Genomic DNA, 12,630 nt, shown 5'->3' on the forward strand with positions numbered 1-12,630 from the left:
ATGTTATGCAGCGTTTCAAAAACAAAAAAAAAACATTTCTCTAGAAACATGACAATCAAAGGATAACAGTAGTTTTACCTCCTCTACTTTGACCTTCAATAATTCCTATGAGAAAAAAAAAAAAGGTACTAGAAGGTGAAAAAGTGTCTGTGAATCTGTTTCCCTTATTTCTCTGTTTTTAATATTTTTAAAAAAGAGGATCTTGTGCATTATTGTTTGAAATCTTAACAGTAACAGATACATTTGGAATTTCCTATCATATCTGGAATTAATTTTCAGCTCCTGAAGTTTTCAGCTTTTTTTTTTTTTTTTTAGATAATTAATAACATTTATTGGATGCCTGGTGTGTATAGGCCAGTGTGGGAAAAAACAGAAAGTTCTATACCCTGCCTTTTTGTATACTTAAAAAACATAGGCCACATGCCTGCTTTGGCAGTGCGTATACTAACACGTAAGCCTGTGGGCTTGCAGCTATATAAATCCAGAAGAAATTGTGATTGGAAATGTTTTTAGCTGGTCATAGGGCCTATTCAAAAGTTGCTCATTAAGAACTTACTATGAGCCTTGTCTGAAGTAAGTAATAGGAATAACATAAAATAACATAAAATATCATCCTTGCCTTTAGGGGATACGTTCCTTGTTGGGGTAGTCATTTTTTTTTTTTTTAATTTTTTTTTTTTACGTTTATTTATTTTTGAGATAGAGAGAGACAGCATGAACGGGGGAGGGGCAGAGAGAGAGGGAGACACAGAATCGGAAGCAGGCTCCAGGCTCTGAGCCATCAGCCCAGAGCCTGACGCGGGGCTCAAACTCGCGGACCGCGAGATCGTGACCTGAGCTGAAGTCGGACGCTCAACCAACTGAGCCACCCAGGCGCCCCGTTGGGGTAGTCATTTTTACACACAGGCTCAATTAAAAAAAAAAAACAATAGAAATTATGTGAACTCAAGACTCAGGTGTCTGTTACAGATTGTAAATACTACCAAGTATTGGTTCCACACGGTCTTTGTAGATCCATGTGGACCTTGTGGAAGTGGTTTAGTTTGACTTAATTATGTCTTGAAGAATTTAGAGAAAGAGAAGGGCTAACGTGAGCATAGGTTCAGGAACGACAACGGTCAGGGCCTGATGTGGGTGTGAGGAAGGCAGACAGTGTCAGCGGACCACCAGTGCCATCAGCATTAATATTTTCCAGGACTTACCATGCGCCAAGTGCACTTCTGGGTATTTTGGGAAGTCATTTAGCTTTTATAATAACCTAGTGAGGTCGGTGTTGTTATTTCCCCATTTTACAAGTAAGGAAATAGAGGCAAAGAGACCTTGAGTAACATCATTAGCAGGAGGTGGAGCTAGAATTTTGAGCCCAGAATGTTTGGCTTCAGAGCCACAGTCTTGACATCTGGGCTGCCTATGCAGGGGCCAGAGAGGAGCTAGGCTCACGAGTAGATTTAAAGAGACAGAAACAAAAATCAAGTTACTTGATGATTTAATTTGGAGAGTCCTATTCATTCAACATAGCAGTTACACTAAGAATATAATCCATTTTGGCTAATTTGAGCAGAAAAGGAGTTGCAGGGGGTCTAGAACTTGGAAAAAGCCTCTTCAGTGCCTTGACATCAGAGAGACTGACCTTTAACTGTTTTGTCATGAGTCATTCTGTTTAAGATTCAGATTCCAAGGGAAAAGGTGAGATTGACCTCCCTTGGACCTTGTGCCCACCCCTTGCTCAGCGCGGGACTGGGAGTGGTTCACACTGGCTGAGAATTATGCCAACATTGTATGTGGCACGGTGGAAGGGTCGTTCTTCAAAGGAAAATGGAAACATTTATCGAAAGAAGGGGAAAGGGCTATAGGCTAGCAGAAGCAGTAGATGCCGTTGAATATTAATAGCACACACTTATATGGGACTTCCTGGGTAACAGGCATTGTTCTGATCCCTTTATATGTAGCGACTGTCTAATTCTCACAGCCTCTCTGGAGGTGGGTTCTACTACCATCCCCTTTTACAGATTAGGAACATCCTAGGGTGACACACGCAGTTAGAAGTGGTGGGGACTATATTGGAACCCCAGCAGTCCAGCTCTGAAGTCAGTGCTTGCCATTACCCTGTGCTGCCTCCACAGAAGCCTAAAATAACTACAAAAAGATCAAGTGAGCAGCCCAGAGAAGTTTGCGAGGAAAGAGAAGAGGTGAATCCATCATTAATGAGCAGGAAGAAATCAAATTTCTGACAAGTGTCATAGGACAAACGTAAGAATCTCTTAGATCTGAAAGTTATGTTGTGATTACGGACAATTTATTTACCCTTGACTCCTCGGCACTCATTCTATCTCAAGCTTAGTCCAAGGCTTAGACCAAACCAGTCTTAGAACCCCATTTCCCTTGCTGAGAAATGGGGAGGTGGCAAGAGAGAAAGTCTTCTTAGGGCTTCTCGGTCAGGTTTCTTTGCTTCTGATAAGAGACTCAAGAAAGAGACATGCTTTCCCCTCCTCCTCCCACTCCTCCCCCAACTCCTAGGACTCTGACGTAAGTCCTGAAACTGTTGAGGCATTCTGCTGACAACCTGAAGTTGATGCTAACACGTGGAAGGTGGCGTGACCCCAATGTTGCCGAGAAAAGCAGGGATGGGATGCCGTGTCTGGACTTCATATTATGTAGGAGAGTGTACTTCCTTATTGTTTATGCCAAATTGAGTCTCTGTTTTCTGTAACTTGCAACCAAAGGCATCGTGACTGATGTATTTTTTTGGACCTCATTATTTCATCTATAAAATGATGGTGTTGGCCTAAATGACTTCCAAGCCTCTTGGTTTTAAAGCGTTTTTAAAAAAACATTTATTTATTTTTGAGAGAGAAAGAGAACCAGGGAGGGGCAGAGAGAGAGGGGGACAGAGGATTCAAAGCAGGCTTTCTACTTACAGCAGAGAGCGCGACACAGGTCTCGAACTCATGAACCATGAGATCATGACCTCAGCCAAAGTTGGACGCTTAACCAACTAAGGCTCTTGGCTTTAAAATAAAAATGGTTCCAGAGGAAGATGGCGGTGTAGGAGGATGCTGGGCTCACTGTGTTCTGCTGATCACTTAGATTCCACCCACACCTGCCTAAATAACCCAGAAAACCACCAGAAGACTAGCAGAACAGATTCTCTGGAGCCAAGCATAGACGAGAAGCCCACGGAAGAGGGTAGGAATGGCGGAGAGGCGGTGCACGCTACATGGACTGGCGGGATGGAGCTGGGGCAGAGGGGCAGCCCACTGGCAAAGCAGAGCCCCTGAGTCTGGCTGGCAAAAGCAGAGGGGCCGGATGGAGTGTGTTCAGACAGCAAGCGGGACTTAACATCTGGAAGGTTATAAGTTAACAGCTCTGCTCGGAGAGCGGGAGGGCTGGAGGACAACCAGAGGGAGAGTTGTTGAGCCCCAGACAGCGACAGAGCTCAGCTTGGCGGGGAACAAAGGCGCTCGCCAGCGCCATCTCCCTCGCCCATCCCCCAGCCAAAATCCCAAAAGGAACCAGTTCCTGCCAGGTAACTTGCTTGCACCGCGCAAACACCCAACGCTGTGCTTCTGCAGATCCACCCTCCAGATCTGACTCCCTCCCGGTGCCACAGGGCCCCTCCTGAAGTGGATCTCCAAGGGAAAAGCGAGCTGAGCCTGCCCCTCCTGCCCCTGTGCACCTTGCCGATCCACCCCAGCTAATATGCCAGATCCCCAGCACCACAAGCCTGGCAGTGTGCAAGTAGCCCAGACGGGCCACGCCACCCCACAGTGAATCCCGCTCTTAGGAGAGGGGAAGAGAAGGTACACACCAGTCTGACTGTGGCCCCAGCGGTGGGCTGGGGGCAGACATCAGGTCTGACTGCGGCCCCACCCACCAACCCAAGTTATTCAAGACAGCACAGGGGGAGTGCCCTGCAGTTCTGCACCACTCCAGGGACTATCCAAAATGACGAAACGAAGAATTCCCCTCAAAAGAATCTCCAGGAAATAACGACAGCTAACGAACTGATCAAAAAGGATTTAAACAATATAGCAGAAAGTGAATTTAGAATAATAGTCATAAAATTAATCGCTGGGCTTGAAAACAGTATAGAGGACAGCAGAGAATCTATTGCTACAGAGATCAAGGGACTAAGGAACAGCCAGGAGGAGCTAAAAAAGCTATAAATGAGCTGCAAAATAAAATGGAGACAACCACAGCTCGGATTGAAGAGGCAGAGGAGAGAATAGGTGAACTAGAAGATAAAATTATGGAAAAGGAGGAAGCTGAGAAAAAGAGAGATAAAAAAATCCAGGAGTATAGGGGAAAGTTAGAGAACTAAGTGATGCACTAAAGAGAAATAATCTACGCATAATTAGTATTCCACAGGAGGAAGAGAGAGGGAAAGGTGCTGAATGTGTACTTGAAGAAATAATAGCTGAGAACTTCCCTGATCTGGGGAAGGAAAAAGGCATTGAAATCCAAGAGGCACAGAGAACTCCCTTCGGATGTAACTTGAATCGATTGTCTGCACGACATATCATAGTGAAACTGGCAAAATACAAGGATAAAGAGAAAATTCTGAAAGCAGCTAGAGATAAACGTGCTCTAACATATAAAGGGAGACCAATAAGACTCGTGATGGATCTCTCTACTGAAACTTGGCAGGCCAGAAAGGAATGGCAGGAAATCTTCAATGTGATGAACAGAAAAAAATATGCAGCTGAGAATCCTTTATCCAGCAAATCTGTCATTTAGAATAGAAGGAGACATAAAGGTCTTCCCAAACAAACAAAAACTGAAGGAATTCATCACCACTAAACCAGGCCTACAAGAGATCCTAAGGGGGATCCTGTGAGACAAAGTACCAGAGACATCGCTACAAGCATAAAACATACAGACATCACAATGACTCTAAACCCATATCTTTCTATAATAACACTGAATGTAAATGGACTAAATGCGCCAACCAAAAGACATAGGGTATCAGAATGGATAAAAAAACAAGACCCATCTATTTGCTGTCTACAAGAGACTCATTTTAGACCTGAGGACACCTTCAGACTGAAAGTGAGGGGATGGAGAACTATTTATCATGCTACTGGAAGTCAAAAGAGAGCTGGAGTAGCCATACTTATATCAGACAAACTAGACTTTAAATTAAAGGCTGTAACAAGAGATGAAGAAGGGCATTATATAATAATTACAGGGTCTATCCATCAAGAAGAACTAACAATTATAAATGTCTATGTGCCGAATACAGGAGCCCCCAAATATATTAAACAATTACAAACATAAGCAACCTTATTGATAAGAATGTGGTAATTGCAGGGGACTTTAACACCCCACTCACAGCAATGGATAGATCATCTAGACACACGGTCAATAAAGAAACAAGGGGCCTGAATGATACATTGGATCAGATGGACTTGACAGATATATTTAGAACTCTGCATCCCAAAGCAACAGAATATACTTTCTTTTCGAGTGCACATGGAACGTTCTCCAAGATAGATCACATTCTGGGTCACAAAACAGCCCTTCATAAGTATACAAGAATTGAGATCATACCATGCATACTTTCAGACCACAATGCTATGAAGCTTGAAATCAACCACAGGAAAAAGTCTGGAAAATCTCCAAAAGCATGGAGGTTAAAGAACACCATACTAAAGAATGAATGGGTCACCCAGGCAATTAGAGAAGAAATTAAAAAATATATGGAAACAAATGAAAATGAAAATACAACAATCCGAACGCTTTGGGATGCAGCAAAGGCAGTCCTGAGAGGAAAATACATTGCAGTCCAGGCCTATCTCAAGAAACAAGAAAAATCCCAAATACAAAACCTAACAGCACATCTAAAGGAAATAGAAGCAGAACAGCAAAGACTGCCTAAACCCAGCAGAAGAAGAGAAATAATAAAGATTAGAGGAGAAATAAACAATATGGAATCCAAAAAAACTGTAGAGCAGATCAACGAAACAAAGAGTTGGTTTTTTGAAAAAATAAACAAAATTGATAAATCTCTAGCCAGGCTTCTCAAAAAGAAAAGGGAGATGACCCAAATAGATAAAATCATGAATGAAAATGGAATTATTACAACCAATCCCTCAGAGATACAAGCAATTATCAGGGAATACTATGAAAAACTATGTGCCAACAAACTGGACAACCTGGAAGAAATGGACAAATTGCTAAACACCCACACTCTTCCAAAACTCAATCAGGAGGAAATAGAAAGCTTGAACAGACCCATAACCAGCGAAGAAATTGAATCGGTTATCAAAAATCTCCCAACAAATAAGAATCCAGCACCAGATGGCTTCCCAGGGGAGTTCTACCAGACGTTTAAAGCAGAGATAATACCTACCCTTCTCAAGCTATTCCAAGAAATAGAAAGGGAAGGAAAACTTCCAGACTCATTCTATGAAGCCAGTATTACTTTGACTCCTAAACCAGACAGAGACCCAGTAAAAAAAGAGAACTACAGGCCAATATCCCTGATGAATATGGATGCAAAAATTCTCAATAAGATACTAGCAAATCGAATTCAACGGCATATAAAAAGAATTATTCACCATGATCAAGCGGGATTCATTCCTGGGTTGCAGGGCTGGTTCAATATTTGCAAATCAATCAACGTGATACATCACATTAATAAAAGAAAAGATAAGAACCATATGATCCTGTCAATCGATGCAGAAAAGGCCTTTGACAAAATTCAGCAACCTTTCTTAACAAAAACCCTCGAGAAAGTCAGGATAGAAGGAACATACTTAAAGATCATAAAAGCCTTTTATGAAAAGCCCACAGCTAACATCATCCTCAATGGGGAAAAACTGAGAGCTTTTTCCCTGAGATCAGGAACACGCCAGGGATGTCCACTCTCACCGCTGTTGTTTAACATAGTGTTGGAAGTTCTAGCATCAGCAATCAGACAACAAAAGGAAATCAAAGGCATCAAAATTGGCAAAGATGAAATTAAGCTTTCACTTTTTGCAGATGACATGATATTATACATGGAAAATCCAATAGACTCCACCAAAAGTCTGCTAGAACTGATACATGAATTCAGCAAAGTCGCAGGATACAAAATCAATGTATAGAAATCAGTTGCATTCTTATACACTAATAATGAAGCAGGAGAAAGACAAATAAAGAAACTGATCCCATTCACAATTGCACCAAGAAACATAAAATACCTAGGAATAAATCTAACCAAAGATGTAAAAGATCTGTATGCTGGAAACTATAGAAAGCTTATGAAGGAAATTGAAGAAGATATAAAGAAATGGAAAAACATTCCGTGCTCATGGGTTGGAAGAATAAATATTGTCAAAATGTCAATACTACCCAAAGCTATCTACACATTCAATGCAATCCCAATCAAAATTGCACCAGCATTCTTCTCGAAGCTAGAACAAGCAATCCTAAAATTCATATGGAACCACAAAAGGCCCCGAATAGCCAAAGTAATTTTGAAGAAGACCAAAGCAGGAGGCATCACATTCCCAGACTTTAGCCTCTACTACAAAGCTGTAATCATCAAGACAGCATGGTATTGGCACAAAAACAGACACATAGACCAATGGAATAGAGTAGAAACCCCAGAACTAGACCCACAAACGAATGACCAACTAATCTTTGACAAAGCAGGAAAGAACATCCAATGGAAAAAAGACGGTCTCTTTAACAAATGGTGCTGGGAGAACTGGACAGCAACATGCAGAAGATTGAAACTAGACCACTTTCTCACACCATTCACAAAAATAAACTCAAAATGGATAAAGGACCTGAATGTGAGACAGGAAACCATCAAAACCCTAGAGGAGAAAACAGGAAAAGACCTCTCTGACCTCAGCCGTAGCAATTTCTTACTTGACACATCCCCAAAGGCAAGGGAATTAGAATCAAAAATGAACTATTGGGACCTCATGAAGATAAAAAACTTCTGCACAGCAAAGGAAACAACCAACAAAACTAAAAGGCAACCAATGGAATGGGAAAAGATATTTGCAAATGACATATCGGACAAAGAGCTAGTATCCAAAATCTGTAAAGAGCTCTCCAAACTCCACACCCGAAAAACAAATAATCCAGTGAAGAAATGGGCAGAAAACATGAATAGACACTTCTCTAAAGAAGACATCCGGATGGCCAACAGGCACATGAAAAGATGCTCGACGTCGCTCCTCATCAGGGAAATACAAATCAAAACCACACTCAGATATCACCTCACGCCAGTCAGAGTGGCCAGAATGAACAAATCAGGAGACTATAGATGCTGGAGAGGATGTGGAGAAATGGGAACCCTCTTGCACTGTTGGTGGGAATGCAAACTATTGCAGCCACTCTGGAAAACAGTGTGGAGGTTCCTCAAAAAATTAAAAATAGATCTACCCTATGACCCAGCAGTAGCACTGCTGGGAATTTACCCAAGGGATACAGGAGTGCTGATGCGTAGGGGCACCTGTACCCCAATGTTTATAGCAGCACTCTCAACAATAGCCAAATTATGGAAAGAGCCTAAATGTCCATCAACTGATGAATGGATAAAGAAATTGTGGTTTATATACACAATGGAGTACTACGTGGCAATGAGAAAGAATGAAATATGGCCCTTTGTAGCAACGTGGATGGAACTGGAGAGTGTGATGCTAAGTGAAATAAGCCATACAGAGAAAGACAGATATCATGTTTTCACTCTTAAGTGGATCCTGAGAAACTTAACAAGAACCCATGGGGGGAAGGGAAGGGAAAAAAAAAAAAAGAGAGGTTAGAATGGGAGTGAGCCAAAGCATAAGAGACTCTTAAAAAATGAGAACAAACTGAGGGTTGATGGCGGGTGGGAGGGAGGGGAGGACAGCAACATGCATAAGGTTGGGTATTGAAGAGGGCATCTTTTGGGATGAGCACTGCGTGTTGTATGGAAACCAATTTGACAATAAATTTCATGTATTTAAAACTAAACTAAACTAAACTAAACTAAACTAAACTAAAATAAAAATGCTTCCTGAGCCCTTATTGTAACTTAGCTCTGCTTCTGAGCACCTACAACTAAATTCATTCAAATCTGTATTTCCCCCACAACCTGGTCTTTATTTTCACCGGGTGCCTTTTCCTCTTATTTGACTGTGACTGAGTGTTGTCATGGAATATGAGCTTTGAGTACCATCCAAGTATGAGAGTGTGGTCATAAATGTCAAAGGCAGTGATGAGTTTTAGAAGGATCTGAATAAAGAAGAAAGTGTTCATGAGAGCAGGTTTGGTGAAATAGTAAGAGTAGGAGTTAGATTGCATACGGTAAAGAGGTGGTGAGAAAATTATAAGAAATAAAGGTTTGAAGCAATACAGAAAAAAATGGTGGTTTCTTTATAATTTTGGGGATACTGAGAGAACTGTGCTGATTAATATCTTTGCAAAAGAGGAATTGAAATAAATTACAGCTTCTGTCGTATATACTACACTTCCATCAAGATAATAACAAACCACTACTACCTCCTGCACCACCCCCTGGAACTTCTCAGAGAAATGAGTGTGAGGATAAAGAAGTTAGTAGTAAAATGAAAACAGATGGGTGCCTGGCAATAAATAATGTGCCTGCAATGGAATGATCTTTAGAAAGCAAGTCTGCAACTACGATATAATCCTTGATAATCAAAATTTACTGCTAATATAATTTTTATAAAAGGCTGTTTATAATCATAGCAATTAAAGTTGCTGCCAATGCAAACGAGAAATTGATAACTGAAATTCATCATAACTTGGCTTTCTAGTCCTTGTCCGTGGGTCCCTGGATCACGTGGGATATTTTATAAAAGGAGGCAGAATCTTTTCTGTTCTTATGTTTCTCTTACGAAATGGGTATCTATTCTCGGCCCCAGCTCCACTCTCCCTAGGCTGTTACTCTTTCAGTTCCTTATGTCCTTCAGCCGATCCCCAGCTGCATTTGCTATGTCTGTGCTTGTTCTGATTCTGGCCTAACCCAGCACCCACGTTGCTGCTTGGTCCAGTGTCCACTTCTCCCAAAGCTCCTCATATGCCATCAGGTCTTTCTTTCATCTTAGCACTCCTGTTTCCCTTCCCTATTTTACTGTGTTTCTCCTCAGCCCTTTCTAATAAACTTAATTATGTTGTAGTTTTGTATCTTCCTTCCCTAGAGAGCTGGAGAGAAAACTCCCCGCTAGAGAGTTCCCTGAGAGGAGGGAGATTTGTCTGTGTTATTCATTACTCACTGTGATGTCCTTGGTGCCTAGAACAACACTTGGCACTCAAGGGATATATGTTGAAGTGATACAGGCAGGATCCATGCGTGGAGCGAGGCCGCTGAACTAAGAGAGGGTGAAGCCAAACCTGAGCACAGATGAGATTAATTTGCAGATGTATAGACTCTAATTATTGAATGTTTGAAATGCTCTCATTGTGTTAGGAAGCCATCACAAAATTGGCCCCATAATTCTACCTGTGGGACTTCTTTCGTAGATGTATCTGCATACATGTAGAATGATATGTTATATTCACTAATCACTAATTTGTGGTCGCGATGTGAAATGACTGTGCCCTCAGTTCAGTAAATCGTGGGACACCTGTGATGGAATAATATTCAGCTATTAAAAGAGAATGAAGAACTAAGAAGTTGTTGATATACTGATGAGCAGTGGGCTCAGTGACATCTTTCCAATGAAAGAAGCGAGGCGTAGCATGCCTGTTTGCAAAAAAATGGTGAAATATATTCATATTTGCTTTTGATGCACTAAATATATCTGGAAAATGTAGAAGGAACTGATGACATCGTCTTCCTCTGCAGGGCGATGCTGCAGGCTGGGGGCACACTGAGAAGTTAGGGAAGTGAATAAAGATGGAGGAAGGAGGGAGACGTCTGACTACCTGTATCAGTGTGTGTGCTCTGAGTTTTCAGTCCTGTGCATGTATCTCCTATTAAAAATAAATAGAAATTAGATTTACGTAAAAGCTAGATTTGCTTCTTAAGCACCTTAAACAACTTAAGGTGGGATTTTGTGCTCCCAGGAAGGAAAGTAGCTGCTTCCTACCTTGGAACCTCTAAAATGCTTCTTCCCCATTGTCTTCCCTCCCCAACAAACCCTCCTTTCTTTTAAAACTTCTATTAAAACGCCCAAACGCTGCACTGTGATTATTGGTTACATGTCTGTCTCTCCTACCAGATTGTAAATTCCCTGAAGGTAGTAACTGTGCCTGGAACTCTTAAGAGGTTCTAGGAAACTGAATAAAAGGATGAATAAATGACTGAATAAATCTTCATAATCAATTTGAGACCAAGTTTTAAGGTAATGACATAAATCCATGAGAAGCCATATCCACTTGACTTCAGCACTTAAGTCACTGTCTAGCGTTGTTGATTGGTATCTATCTAATCTATCTTATTTCTTCCATTAAGCTTCTTCTTGGTGCTTCTTTCCAAATGTACCTCATTGTCTAGGTCAGTGAGAAGGAAAGAAGACAGCACCAAATGCCTGAATTTTGTCAGGCATTATGCTAGGTGTTTTAAAATGCATCATTTAACTTAATTCTGTTAAATAACACAATTTCAAATGAGTAAATTTTAAAGAACTATGGACTTTATTAATGTATTCATGAACTGGGAGGCCTCAACCTAGCAAGTAGAGGGGAGCTCCAAAGGGCTATAGAAAAGGAAAGGTTTTAAAAGTACAAAGAGAATGGAAAAAAGGACACTGTTAGCAAAGAATCCATTGTTTTGGACAAGGTCTCCCTCCTAAGGGGAACAGGAAGGGTTTACCAGTAAATTTCCTAGTGCTGACCAGATTTCCACATTGACTAGTGAAAGGTTACATTTCTAGGCTGTTGGAACTGCGTTTACGTTAGGTATGAAGTCTTCATTTATCAACTTAGGGCCTCAACCTGAGTGATGCCATTTTGGGCCTCTGGTTTTCCTCTTGACAACTCTAAAAGCAACTCTACAAGGTGGATATTATTCTTTTTTTATTTTTATAGAAGTTTTGAGAAAGAGACTTAAGTAACTTGCCCTAAGCCAAACTTTCCCTAAGTGATTGAATCACGTCATTTAATAAAATTATTTTTTAACTTCAAGGCACATTTCTTTTCTACTATATCATGACTCTGATATATGCTTACTTGAATGAATACATAAACCAATAAATTCATAAAGAGTGGGTATCCTAGTTTATAAAAAGCAATATTTTAAGTCCAGCTTCTGTGTTTTTATTTTGGAGGTGGAAGTTTTTTTTCCTAAGACTACACAGCAATGAAATACATGGAATAGATCTTATAGATAAGAGACAAATGCCACAGTGGTTTCAACTTAAACAACGATAAGCCCGTGTTTTTGTTAACTTTTACACTGTTAGGTAACCTGATGATGATATATGTCAAAGTCACTACACCCACAAAGTCAAAAACAATTGTTAAATCACCTCTTAAGAGTCATACATCTTTCTCTTCCTTCCTGGGTTTCCAAATGCCAATTAAATATTCCTATTAGATACAACATTTTCAGAGGAAAGAAAGGTAATTTTTCCTAGGGCAGAACCAGAAGTACTACCTCTGATTTAAAAAAAAAAAAAAATTTAATGTTTATTTATTTCTGAGACAGAGCACGAGTGGGGGAGGGGCAGAGAGAGAGGGAGACAC

General features: G+C 40.8%; 1 protein-coding gene across 3 annotated transcripts in view; it reads left to right on the forward strand.

Annotated features, from left to right (window-relative positions):
- The window catches only part of SCFD2 (sec1 family domain containing 2), a 401,014-nt gene that overhangs the window by 15,077 nt on the left and 373,307 nt on the right, over nt 1-12,630 (forward strand). The gene's annotated exons all lie outside the window — the stretch shown is intronic.

This window comes from Panthera leo, chromosome B1 (assembly GCF_018350215.1).
Source record: "Panthera leo isolate Ple1 chromosome B1, P.leo_Ple1_pat1.1, whole genome shotgun sequence".
Taxonomy (NCBI): Eukaryota; Metazoa; Chordata; class Mammalia; order Carnivora; family Felidae; genus Panthera; species Panthera leo.